Below are 13,747 nucleotides of genomic sequence, written 5' to 3'. Positions count from 1 at the left end.
GAACTTGCAAAACATTATATATACTTATTTTATAGTTTTGCAGCTCTCATTTTTAAAATAGGGGCAATGGATATGTATTCATTCAGCCCTGGGAATCTATTGGCTTCCAATAACAACTGCCAAAATATTTCTCTCACCTCTATCCTATTTTCCCACGCCCCCCCCCCCCTCACATCACATTGCACCTTCTCTACAACAAAGAAGCCCCATTTTGCTTGGGGACATGTCAGTGTATGTTTAAACAAGGCATTTTTAATATCTTCGACTCTAATAGTATATAAATGCTCATAAAACCTCCTTTTGAGTTTACAAGTAGTTTTTCCAATGTAAAATGCACCACAGGTTTTACATAGGGCCAAATAAATCAAGCCTTCACTATTACAGTTGTTAAAACTACTACTCTGAATCTGATGGTCTCTTGACAGGATGTATACAGAATCCTGTCTAAGTATATATGGGCATTGGGCACATGCCCCACATTTGTAGGTTCCCAATTTCTTACATGAAACAATAGAACCATTATACTCCAGCAAATCCTTGAGGTTCCTGCCTTTTTTATTTGTAAATCCTAGGGTGTTGGTAAACAAAACATCCAACTCTGAATAACACCTAAACCTGCTCCAGTGTTGAGTAATAATGTTTTTAACCCTAGAGGTATTCTGATTATAAAACATCACATAGTTACCCCCAAGGTTTCTTGATTTCATCCCTGGTAACATCACCCCTGGTTGTTGTGTGGTACTCTGCACATTTATTGGTACTATCACACTGGTATCTCCTGTTCCCAAAATAGGGGCAAACCTATCCTTTCTCCCATTCTTTACTTCCTCCAAAACCTCATCAATTAAATAGTTAGGATACTTCCTAGATATAAACATTTTTTTGACTCTCTGACTTTCGTCTTCGAAGTCCAAGTCCAAAGAGGTCATCCTACAACTACGGACAAATTTTTGGAGATAAAAATTAAAAGATATTTGGGATAGGGCCAATGGTATACTTAAGGACTCCTGGGAATTTTTGAGAAGCATTAATAGTAACATGTATTCAGATTCCTTAATATTTGTAACCCTTGATATTCAGGATTTATTTAATGTGATTCCACATTCTACAGGGTCAGAATGGTTCCAGGATGCCATTCACCAACATGGAAAACTTGACCACAATACTTTTCTGGTTTATACAGAGTTGATGGATTTGGTATTGAAACACAACTTTATATTTTTTGAGGTTGAGTTGTTTAAACAGATCCAGGGAGTGGCCATGGGGGCAAGTTGTGCCCCTACTTATGCCAACATTGTGCTCATGGTTTGGGAAGAGAAGTTTGTGTTCCAGTCTGAATATGCACAATATTGGGTATATTACAAATGTTACCTGGATGATATTTGCATTTTTTGGAAAGGTAGTATGGAAAAGTTAACAGAATTCATAGACTATCTAAACCATACCACTAATTTTTTGAAATTTACTTCCCATACTACACATGACTATATGAACTTTCTGGACGTCACTATTAAAAAAGACGTCCTAGGGCAGCAGTTTACATCTAATGTACATAGAAAGGAAACCTTTTCTAACTCGCACCTATATTTCACTAGTTCCCATCCGTTTAAACAGAAGAGAAGTATTATCAAGGGACAATTTGTCCGTAGTTGTAGGATGACCTCTTTGGACTCGGACTTCGAAGACGAAAGACAGAGAGTCAAAGAAATGTTTATATCTAGGAAGTATCCTAACTATTTAATTGATGAGGTTTTGGAGGAAGTAAAGAATGGGAGAAAGGATAGGTTTGCCACTGTTTTGGGAACAGGAGATACCAGTGTGATAGTACCAATAAATGTGCAGAGTACCACACAACAACCAGAGGTGATGTTACCAGGGATGAAATCAAGAAACCTTGGGGGTAACTATGTGATGTTTTATAATCAGAATACCTCTAGGGTTAAAAACATTATTACTCAACACTGGAGAGCAGGTATAGGTGTTATTCAGAGTTGGATGTTTTGTTTACCAACACCCTAGGATTTACATATAAAAAAGGCAGGAACCTCAAGGATTTGCTGGAGTATAATGGTTCTATTGTTTCATGTAAGAAATTGGGAACCTACAAATGTGGGGCATGTGCCCAATGCCCATATATACTTAGACAGGATTCTGTATACATCCTGTCAAGAGACCATCAGATTCAGAGTAGTAGTTTTTCCAACTGTAATAGTGAAGGCTTGATTTATTTGGCCCTGTGTAAAACCTGTGGTGCATTTTACATTGGAAAAACTACTCGTAAACTCAAAAGGAGGATTTATGAGCATTTATACACTATTAGAGTCGAAGATATTAAAAATGCCTTGTTTAAACATACACTGACATGTCCCCAAGAAAATGGGGCTTCTTTGTTGTAGAGAAGGTGCAATGTGATGTGAGGGGGAGCCGTGGGAAAATAGGATAGAGGTGAGAGAAATATTTTGGCAGTTGTTATTGGAAGCCAATAGATTCCCAGGGCTGAATGAATATGTATCCATTGCCCCTATTTTAAAAATGAGAGTTGCAAAACTATAAAATAAGTATATATAATGTTTTGCAAGTTATTTTTGTTGGTTTTTGATTCAAGTTTATTTATCTGTCCAACACATTGTGATGGTTTTAGAATTTATATATTTATTTTTAAGTTTTTTTAAAAAATGTGCATGTTTTTATCTACTTTCATCTGTATTTGTGGAAAGTTGGTAGGTTGTCATGAATATTTTAGTTACAGGATTTAATTGGTGTCAATTAAACAATTGTTTTAACTACTAATTAGATTGGGAGGGGTATATAAGCAGGCACAGCCTTCATTCTTTCATTTTACATCTGAGGAAGTCTGGTGGAAGAAAACGCTTTGTATTGTGTGGCGTTTATGTGATTAAACCTGCTGCTGCTTACACCTACAGGCTCGTGCTTTATTATTACCTTCTGCCTCTTTGGCTGCCTGTTGTGGTTTTATATGTTGTAGGGAGTAGAGTGTGAGGCATATTTGGCAGGTAGTGTAGCCGTCCAGCAATGATGCCTTCTAGCTGTTAGTAACACTGCTTGGCTGTGGTCTGTAATATGTTATGCAAATGTGTTGTAAGTGTACATGTGTCAGCACGAGGATGGCCTGCAGTCATATTGCATAACGAGGTATGTCACTTTGCTGACACCATGGCAGTGACATATCTGGGGTACAGTCAAATATATTTCACAGGATACTATACTGGGTATTGCCTGTGCTACATGGACAGGTGGCCCGCGGCGGAGTGTATATCCTGCAACCTGATGTAGACCCATCCACATATACGCACACTGTTACTTGCCAACACTAGGACTAGACCTCTTCCTAGCAATATTGTGATGCTGATGTGTGTGGCTTACATTGCACAAAAACTGCTTTAGCCATTCTGTATTCAACAGCCCTTGTTCTGCCCAGCAACAAAATGAACAGCTCTTGCATGCTATGAAGTCAGGACCCTTTAAACTGAAGTCACAGCACATAACCACTACACCATGATCACTGTGGAGACAGCTGTTGTTTTACCAATATAGCTGTCAGTATACATATTGAGTAGTATTGAACAATTGCCTTTACTTCCTAGATTGTGTAGTCCTTGTTATTAATATGACTGTTGCATCACATATGTTGTTTTATCATAAAATACACATAGCAGATACAAACGGTGAGATACATGAGGGAGGGTATACACAACCGTGACGTTTACTCATGACAGGAATATGGTTGTATACATATCATAGGTGTATATATGTATACATGCACGTACACATGTATACTCATACATGTCGGTATACACATCTATATAGTGCTAAATATATATATATATATATATATATATATATATATATAGCCATGTGTACATCTCTTCGTATGTACATATGTATATAAATACATATATGTATATAAATACATATATGTATATACACATATGTGTATATATAGGTATACATATATGTACATATAGATATATGTGTAAATAGCTATATATGTATGCACATCCTTTGTGTGCAGATATGCCTAGTTATGTTCGTATATATATATATATATATATATATATATATATATATATATATTTATATATATATATATATTTATATATATATATATATATATATATATATATATATATCTGTAACTATATGTGAATACGTATCTATTCTGATATACCTACTACTGGCAATATATCTGTAAATATCCACACATATATGTGCATATGTATCACTGTATATATATGTGTAGACATATATTGCTCTGTATATGTCTATATCTGGGTGTGTATATGTATATCTATGTACATATACATACCCATCTATATATGTCAATATGTATATGTGTAATCATATATATAGATATCTGGATAGTTATATATACATATATTTTCACCATATGTCCTGGACATGGAGTTTAGCCCTACCCCAGCCCCTATAGTCCCAAATTTGTAGTGCAAGGGGATGTCAGGTATGTATAGCAGGTATATTAGTGGACTATTGATACTGTAATTGGGATTGTCTTCATAGACATGGTGTAGGTGGGAGATCACATCTGCTTTCCACGTGTGCCATTGGCTACTGACAGACATCCTAAGGATATCATAGTCAAGTACCGCTGCTAGCACATAATGCCCCTGTGGACTGCAGCAGAGATATTGGCCAATATATGTGGACATTCTGAAACACTCTCTATAGTCCAGAGGTATACACAGTACCCCTTAGTGCAAAACATGTGTACCATGCCTATCAATATGGATGTTAAGAACCATGTAGATGGGTATAACACATAACGACTGGTATACATATGCCACCATAAGTTATGAATTGACACACCCCTGTCTGGCCTGACACATAATAACTGGTGGTACAAGGGTGCAATGGCCACATACTACCCAAGAGATATTGACATACATCTGTACAGAATCCCACCGCTCTATCTGACATACATGATGATTAAGGGAGGCCCAGCAGCAGTACATCTGGCAAGTATCTGCACATGACATCTCACTGGGTATGTACACTAAGCTGCTAGGCATGTAACAGTGCACTGTGCAGGCTACAGGCAGACGGGCTCAACACTGGCCTACATCTCTTATGGGGGAATGCACATGTACCTGCATATATAGCAGGCTCTTCAGGCATATCACAGCACAGGGTAGGATATACCTGTGTGAAAGTGCATAACCGCAACCAATGTGAACACAGCCACAGCCACATATGGTAAGCTAGCATAATATTGCAGTATATGTACTATCTGTTCAACACCATCCTCATATGTGCCACTCACAGACTAACCCTACATATACTGAGCTGCTACACGGTTTGGTCTGCTGGCTGTCTGTGGTATGGGACATGTGTGTATGGCCCCACAAACATGTAAGTCAAATTGATAACATACAGTGGAGCAGCATGTAACATCAGATAGGACGGGACCTACAACAATGACATATACCACAGTCTGTACACAGGCCAAGGTACATATTAACAATACACACACTGTCGACATTCACCATAGGTACACAGACCTCAGTACTGTACAAATGACCACAGAATGTCCAGGTTATGTCATCACATATAACCCTACTGTACATAACATGTGTAGCAGTCTGATATTTCACTGGCTTGTTATCAGATATGATGACACTAATGACGGTGTACAGCACATATGCACCTCTTAATGCATGACATATGTACAAAGATTGACAGAGTTGTGGCTGGAAGCACATACACAGGGCCAATATTTACATGTTGTTGTGATAACCTTATACATTTACTGTTGTAACAGGGTTTGTTGCAACATATGTCCTATGAGGGATATGAAGTCAGTAACTGTCACTGCTTTCACCATCTACAGACTGCAATCCTCACACTACCTGCTGCAGTTCACATACACATGCTTTGTGGGTAACACATGAAACCAAGGGCACAACACACTGCCCAGTCTGCAGATGACCCTACAGATGGGGATTTCTCATAAACATAGGTATTGCAGGTATTAAAACATGTAGGACAGCCATATCCATACACACACACACACTGTTAAACCAACATTACTCCACATGCAGTATAGCAGCACTTACAGTCTGTAGTCAGGTCAGGCGCATCCCCCTCCTGTGTGTTGTCCTGTTTCCACAGTGTATGTTGTTAGAGGTAAATCCCCAATTCATCTGAGATGCTGTTTGCCAAAGAACAGATCTAGTTCCTGCTCACAGTGAATGAAAAGGGCCACCACCAACATGATGTTCCTAGATATTGGAGTGTGTTTCCATGCGATTAGCTGTGAGAATGTTACCACAGCTGTTCCACATGCAATCAGCTAGAGGAGAGCTGCAATTCGTGCAGAGGCCGTCAGCTGATCATGAGCATCACTTAAAATACACATGTTGATGCCTAAGCAAAGCAGGTGTAGGCCTACACATCCACCAGAGGGGGAGTGAGAGAGGCAGACAGAGGCAAAGACAAGTCAGGGAGGGGTGGGAGAGTAAAACCTAAGCAAGTTTGTGTCACACACCTACCAGCACAGGGTATCAAACCCCTGATGACTATGTAGTGCTCTCACATTTCTATGCAGTTATTGGATGCACCACATAGGTTACATGTTATGGAGCCCTCATAATGTATATGTGATGGTGAGTGACATCTGTGACAGGGCTATGGTAGCTATATGGTAGGTGTAGTACACATGCCTGTCCACATGAAGAGGTGCCAGCCTCAACACAGCCACATTCTCACAGGGACGCACACACATCAACACACTTGGCAGGGCCGGGAATACAATCCATCACTAGTGAGATTGCCACAACACATTACTGTGCAGGTATCACATGCACCACAGGGGTCATACAGAGGTGATATGGGCAAAGGGTATGGAGAGGTGTCTGACATCAGACAGCATGCTTCAGTATGCCAATGGGGGTTGTAGTGAGTGTGGATGTGATCATGTGCATCATACAACACACACACAAACACACAGGGTGCCAGTACTAACATGCATGGGTGCATTTCTGCACGGGTGTATGGTGCCGACTGTGCCAGATAGCTATACAAGGCTAGGTGATGGGTATACCTTTGCATCAGACCACATGACAATGGTCAGAATTGTGGCTCAGGGTGGTAGTTTTTGCATTTGCACACACAGGTGGGTATTGCATCCCCTATCCAGTCACCTGGGTGACTACTGTGTGTGGTCAATGCTGTGCATCTCTTGCATTGTATGTGTTCCTTAATCCATGATATGGACGGTGTCTGGGATGTGCACACCTCCCACATGAATGTACAGTGACATGTGGAACTGTACCTGGGGTGTCTGGCCCATGTTCTGTACACAAATTATCATTGGATGTGCCAGTCTTGGCCACCTGTGGCAGGAACTGGTAATGGATCGCAGGTGTACCCTGCATCTATTTTGATAGCATGCTAATGGCATTCCCTGGTGTCAGTGGCATGTGTCCATACAGGGCATGTTTGCAGGCATGGTATGTCCTTTGTGGGTCACATGTGATGGCACCACAGGTGTTGCAGCTGTCCAGTGGGGAACATGGGGAATGTGCACTGTCTGCATGCACGTGCCTATTGGACAGATGGACAGTGTGCCATGCCCTCTGTAGCCCACTGCAGTCACTCCATAGTTACTATCAGTGGCCAATATGCAGTGTACTACCCACATATTGGCTGTTTCCTAGGCATGTGTGTGTGTGTATGGGACATGGGTTGAGACTGTGCCATGGATAATACTGGGGTTTCTAACTGTGATTGCCTGGCCTTGATGTCATGTATGGGTATGGATCTGCACCCCAGCCTCTAGGCTATTTCACATCTGTTATCCCTGTATGGTGGACATTGTGATATGTACTAGGGCCACCATATAAGAAATTTGCAAAACCCACTCCACATTGGGCCCAGGTATCACACACTCACACAACCTCCACACAGGATAGAAGTTACACACACACGCACCTGTCATGTCTGGGAGTAGAACACTACAGCACTATGCAGTTATAGTATGTGCCACGGAGACTACTGGAGTACTTCTTCCCCAAAGGTGTATATTACATTGGATGACATCAGCAGGATTGGCAAAGTAGGGCATTCGACTTGTAGTGAGCGTGGCTAGGCTAAAATGCATTGCTCCCTGCACAGACATTGAAACACACACAAAACATCCTCAACCAACATGTGTGGGTATAGAACACCTAACAGACATCTATAGCACACTGCAGCATGGAGCTGTTATGGGACGCACCACATGGATTACTGGAGAACGTCTTCACCAAAGGTGTATTTCACATTGAATGAAATCAGCAGGATTGCCAACGTAGGGCATTTGAAATGTACTGTATGTGACTAGCCTAAAATGCAGTGCTCCCTACACAGACATTGAAACACACACAAAACATCCACAACTGACATGTGTGGGTATAGAACCCCTAACAGAGGTCTATATCACACTACAGCATGGGGCTGTTAAAGGATGCATTATGGAGATTACTGGGCTACATTGTTCCCAGAGGTGTATTTCTAGGTGGATAACATCAGCAGCCTTGCCAAAAATGAGCGTTTGAACTGTAGGGAGTGTGACTACTCTAAAAAGCATTGCTCTCTACACACATAAATGTGCCATGTTTGGGAATAAAACAGCTACCTAACTAATCACACTACAGCAGTATACAGTTACAGGAAGCACTATGGAGGTTACTGAATCACAGCTTCCCAGAGATGTATTTCTAGGTGGATGACATCAGCAGCCTTGCCAAAGAATAGCATTTAAATTGTAGGGAGTGTGACTAACCTACAAAGCATTGCTTTCCACACAGACAGTGTCAGACAGACACACACACGCACTTGCCAAGTCTGGGACTAGAACAGATATCTAACTAATTTATCACACTACCACAGTACGCAGTTACAGGATGCACTATGGAGATTACTGGGCTATAGCTTCCCAGAGGTGTATTTCTAGGTGGATGACATCAGCGGCCTTGCCAAAGATAAGCATTTGAATTGTAGGGAGTGTGACTACCCTAAAAAGCATGGCTCTTTACTCAGAGTCAGACAGACACACTCACAAACACTTGCCAAGTCTGGGATTAGAACAGCTACTTAACTAATTTATTACACTTCAGCAGTACACAGTTATAAGACACGCTACAGAAATTAATGGAGTATAGTTTCCCAGAGGTGTATTTCTAGGAGGATGACATCATAGCCTTGCCAAAGATGAGCATTTGAATTGTAGGGAGTGTGACTTCCCTAAAAAGCATTGCTGTCTCCACAGACAGACACACAAACACTTGCCAAGTCAGGAATTAGAACAGCTGCCTAACTCTTTAATCACACCACAGCAGCACACAGTTACAGGATGCGTTACAGAGATTACTGAGCTACAGCTTCCCAGAGGTGTATTTCTAGGTGGATGACATCAACAGCCTTGCCAAAAATTAGCATTTTAATTGTAGGGAGTGTGACTACCCTAAAAAGCATGGCTCTCTACACAGACAGACACACACACACTCTTGCCAAGTCTGGGATTAGAACAGCTATCTAATTAATTTATCACACTACAGCAGTACGCAGTTACAGGACACGGGACAGAGATACTGTACTACAATCTTCCCAGAGGTGTATTACTAGGTGGATGACATCAGCAGCCTTACCAAAGTTGAGCATTTGAATTGTAGGGAGTGTGACTACCCTAAAAAGCATTGCTCTCTACACAGACAGACACACACACAAACACAGCTGCTATGCCTGGGATTTGAACTCCTACTTAACTATTTTATCACACTACAGCAGTATGAAGTTATGGTATGTGTCACAGAGATTATGGGGCTACAACTCTCCCAAGGGTGCATTTCACAGTGGATGACCTCAGCAGGCTTGTCATAATAGGGCTATGGAGAGGGCAGTGTGTGTGTGCATGGGCCACAACCCATTCATCTAGAGGTTGGCATGCCACATGCGGGTACACACAGGGTCATATTTCACGGGTACGTGTATACAGCTGCTAGATGACTACTTCCTTTTACAGTCATGTTTCACAGCTGGCACGTGCACCAGTAGTCTGTAATGCTGACAGATACTGATGGCTAGTATCTGCAGTGAGTGACATCTGAACCTCATGTGGTTGGGGCCCTTAAGCTGTGTGCTAGGTGGGACAGGCCCGGATGGCTCCTTGTCACAATCACCCTCTTCCAGACATCTATGTACATCTACCTTTGGCTTGCATATATGTCTGTATTCCTATCCACTGTGTGTGCAAGGCATGTGTGGTGCATACTGATGAGTGTCTGCACTAACAACTGCAACTTCCAGATATGTCTGGTCCACTGGTTCGTGTGTTTAAGTGTGCGAGCATGTCCAGTATGACCTTTCAGTATGTTGTTGACTGACTTTGCCTTCATTTCTCTAAGTGTGTGTGCATTCCCAGTTGGGCCTTCTGTATTTAATGTGTGGACTGAGTCCAGATAATTTGTACTGTAGTGTAGACCTTGGTGTTGTACACCGACAAGTGGCATGCTGTTTCTGCAGGGTATCCATCAAGCATTTGGCATTGACTGTTCTTACATTTCTGCATAGGATGGTGGGGGGCTCAGCTGACTATTTCTACTTTTCTACACAGGATGGGGGGGCACACCTGATTGTTATTACATTATTATATAGGGTGGGGGCACACCTGTCTATTTCTACATTTCTACACTGGTTGGGGGGGCACACCTGTCTGTTATTACATTACTACATAGGGGGGCACACTTGTCTATTTCCACAGTTCTACACATGATTGGGGGGCACACCTGACTGTTATTACATTACTATGTAGGATGTGGGGGGCACACATGACACTTGTTCAAATTTGCTATGACTGTACTGGTATGTCAGGTACCCCATTTCATTCTGTATGGTTAACTGTCATGCTGACTAGAGGCATACCCAGTGTACTACAGATTGTGGCTTTGGTTGCCCTACATATTATTCTCTGACTTACTACTCTTCAGAACTAACATCCCACTGCCTGCCCTGCTGTAGTCTGTCTGTGTAGACCTGGGGGGGAGGTTAACCATAGCCATCATTCAGAGGCCATGGCACAGGCTCTGTTTGGGTTTGTCTACACCTGTCCTGCTGGCTGAGACTGTTGTTGGGTATGTGAACCATCCTGACTGGCATGTGTGGGTCATATGGACACACATGTCACTCAGCACATTTCCTGCAGTGGGTTTTGTCACTCTGTGAAGTACTGGCTACTATGGTGTCTCCAGTATGTGTTACAGATGTCATGGTGCCACTATGGGTGTCTACTGTCTGCTGCCATAACATTCAGCCACCCATTTCCCTTGCATGCTCACATCCATACCATAGATACAGGTAACGACACATTCTACTCCATTTGGCAATTGGTAGGTTGATTGACTTGAGGGTGTGCCAGACTTGTGGATGGAGCTGGAGGGCTGCCTATGTTGGATGTACATAGTACACTCCCTATACATGGTTGAGCAAAGTTAGTGTCATGTTTGGCATCCCTTTCACTGTATGTATGAGTCAGAGAGAGGTGTCATTCCCTGGGTACCTACTGTGTCAGTGTATGTGCTATGTGTTGTCTCTTTGCCGCAGCCTCGGTATACTGGGCACATCTCCATCTGCCTACTGGGGCAGGCTCAGGTTGTTCCTCCTCTGAGTCACTCTGTGCCTGTGCAAGCCTTGGCATTGGTGGGGGCTGTTTGGCCCTGCCTCATGCTGTTCCTGCTGCAGCTGTTTCCGCAGGATCATATTGTGTAGCATAGCACATGCAATAACAATCTGGGTACATGTAGCTGGTAAGTACTGCAAGGCTGCACTGGATGTGTCCAGACACTGGAACCATGACATGTGCATCCCAAACACATGCTCTTTTATAAGTCTGGTCCGTGAGTGTGCCTCATTATGGCATTCTTGTTCAGGTATATGTGCATTTCTGATGTGTGTCATCAGCCCCGGCTCCAGTGTGTAACCAGCATCCCCCACTAGGTGACCATAGGGGATGTCTCCATTGGCAAATCTCAGGTACAGCTGCATCAGATGCCATATGTGGGAACCGTCATAGCTTCCAGGGCAGCTAGCACACACATTCATTATAATGCCCAGGGTATCACATACAACCTGGCAGTTGATGGAGGGGATGCCCCTGCAGTTGATGTAGACCCTACCCTGATCACTGGTTGGTACTTTGATGCATATGTGCATGCACTCTATAGCACACACTACCTCAGGGTATTGTGCTGTTTGGTGGAAGAGATGCATATTGCTGGTCAACACCTCATGGGTGTTGAGGAAATATACATACTCACTGGCATGTGCTGTCATGGCATCCAGGAACTGGTGGAATACTACGGATGCTGATGCCTGTGAGATCCCCATGATATCCCCAACTGAGCTTTGGGAGGTACCTGTGGCTAGTATTCTTAGGCCTACACATACCTTGATATCCACTGGGATGGGTTCCCCTCTGTCAATTTGGTGTGTCAGGTGTGGCCGGCACGGCTCAACAATTTGCCGTAAGAGGTCTCTGTCCACCATATAGTGCTCCACTATCTCCAGCCCCTGGTAGGTTACCCTTGGTCTGTACACTTTTCTCTGTCTCATCACTGTGTGTTGATCGGTGGCAGTCACATCCTCACCACCCTCAGCCTCTTGCATATGTTGTTCTATGTTGCCTGCTGCAGCCCTTCTCATTTTTAGGTTTGTTTGTTAAAATGTCCCCTTTTGTATACACCGGTAGTGTAGAGTGTGGGAAAAAAAGAGGGGAAGGTGTTTGCTTAGCTTATAGTAGTGTTCTGGGCTGGGCTGGTCTGCTGCCTGTATAATTGGATGATTCTGATACACTTCACCTGCCAGCTAAGCTAGTTCTCCTTGATTACCTTCCTACTGCTGTTTTCCCTTCCCATTGCCTTTCTGTTTAAGCCCTTGTGTGCGCTGAGCAAACAGAGTGTTCAAATGTGCACACTGCTGCTATTTCCTGGTTTAACTTCTTTTTTCTCCCTGTAAAACCCAATACGTGGTGCACACACCCGCTTAGGCAATGTAAAGAGTGCTAGGCAGAGGCAGACACACCCCCTTGCTTAGCTGTGCTTAGCTAGGAGCAAACCTGAGCCACAGGGATCCAATCCACTTACAGTATGCCTGACACCCCCCATGATGTCACCTAACTCCTAGGCTTGCACCAAGCTGTTTCTACTGATACACTGTTGGAACCTGACTCACATGCTGGTGAAAGCTGGGATTTACTATCCTTCCCCTCATTTGCATAGGATTGCCTGCTAATGCATAGTTATGTGTCTCACACTGAGCCTCCCCCTTTAGCAACCACTACTCACTGGCCAGGTTGTCTTCTGCCTGCCATTGACTTGCATGGCAGAATAGTGGTTTTAGTTAGACTGCTTATTTTAGGATCATTTTATTATTTTCCCCCTGATTCTGTTTCTGCTGCCCTACTCTTAAAGAGCCGAGATTGGCTAAAAAAAAATAAAAGTTGATTTTTGTATTTTTTTTTTGTTGTTGTTTGCAATGCCAGTGGCCTTATACTTGGCCATTGGCATGCTTACTACATGATATGCAGCCTTTATTTGGGGTTGTCACAGCTCTGTTTTGGATTTTGCCGAAATGTACTCGGTTGCTAACAGAGTACATTTCTGCATAGAGCACCAGTCTTGCACGGACTGTTGCAAGCTTCCTGGATTGCATAATCACCTAATTTGCATAGATTTAT

Source organism: Protopterus annectens, chromosome 8.part1 (genome assembly GCF_019279795.1).
Source record: "Protopterus annectens isolate FY-2018-M chromosome 8.part1, PAN1.0, whole genome shotgun sequence".
NCBI classification, from domain to species: Eukaryota; Metazoa; Chordata; order Ceratodontiformes; family Protopteridae; genus Protopterus; species Protopterus annectens.
The sequence above is the reverse complement of the archived record's forward strand: the minus strand, read 5'-3'. Positions refer to the sequence as shown.